A 1,219-nucleotide genomic window follows, 5' to 3' on the forward strand; every position below is an offset into this window, starting at 1 on the left:
TCTTTTCCCATATAGGCCATTACAGAGTATTGAGTAGAGTTCCCTGTGCTATACAGTAGGTCCTTATTAGTTATCTACTTTATATATAGTAGTGTGTATATGTCAATCTCAGTCTCCCAATTTATCCCTCCCCCCCTTCCCCCTTGGTAACCATAAGTTTGTTTTCTACATCTGTGACCCTATTTCTGTCTTGTAAATAAGTTCATTTGTATATAGGGAGAGTTTGTTTTCTTTTGTTTTTAAAAATAGCTTTAAATCACACCCACATTATTCTACAATGTCTTTTTTCACTTAGTAATATACCATGGATAGCTCCAGAGCAATAAGGTACATGAAACATCCTTTATAAAAGATGCATAATAGTACACAGTGTGGATATATCATAGTTTATTCGACTGTTTCTTACAAGGGACATTCAGGTTATTTGGAGGTTTTTTTTGTTTGTTTGTTTTTTTATAAGTAATGCCATAATGAAAAATTTTAAACATATATTCTTAGGTATTGCTTTTTATTTCTATAGGCTACATTCTTCTAAGTGGAATCCTTAAAGCATATGGACATTTTAGTTTTCAGTAGATCTCACCAGGTTAATTTCATAAAAATTTTGTAGTAATTGACATTCTTATCAGTTATATGAGATTGCCAGTTTCAACTCTACCTTCAACAACACTAGAATCTGTTGCTCTTAATAATTGGCAATCTGAAGTTGAAAAAGTGTCTTGCTTAACTTGTAGTTCCATACTACTGATGGAGTTAGGCATATTTCTTTTTTTATTGCAGTATAGTTAATGTACAATATTATATAAGTTTCAGGTGTACAACAGAGTGATTCACAATTTTTAAATGTTAGTTATTTATAGTTATTATAAAATATTGGCCATATTCCCTGTGTTGTACAATATATCCATGTAGCTTACTTATTTTATACATAGTAGTTTGTACCTGTTAATCCCCTACTCCTATCTTGTCCCTCCCCCCTTCCCTTGCCCCACTGGTAACCACTAGTTTGTTCTCTATATTATGAGTCTGTTTATTTTACCTTATATTCACTACTTCATTGTATTTTTTAGATTCCACATATAAGTGACATCATACAGTATTTGTCTTTCTCTGTCCAACTTACTTCACTTAGCATAATGCCCTCCAAGTCCATCCATGTAGTTGTAAATGGCAAAATTTCATTCTTTTTTTATAGCTGAGTAGTATTCCATTGTGTGTG

This window comes from Eubalaena glacialis, chromosome 1 (genome assembly GCF_028564815.1).
Source record: "Eubalaena glacialis isolate mEubGla1 chromosome 1, mEubGla1.1.hap2.+ XY, whole genome shotgun sequence".
NCBI lineage: Eukaryota > Metazoa > Chordata > Mammalia > Artiodactyla > Balaenidae > Eubalaena > Eubalaena glacialis.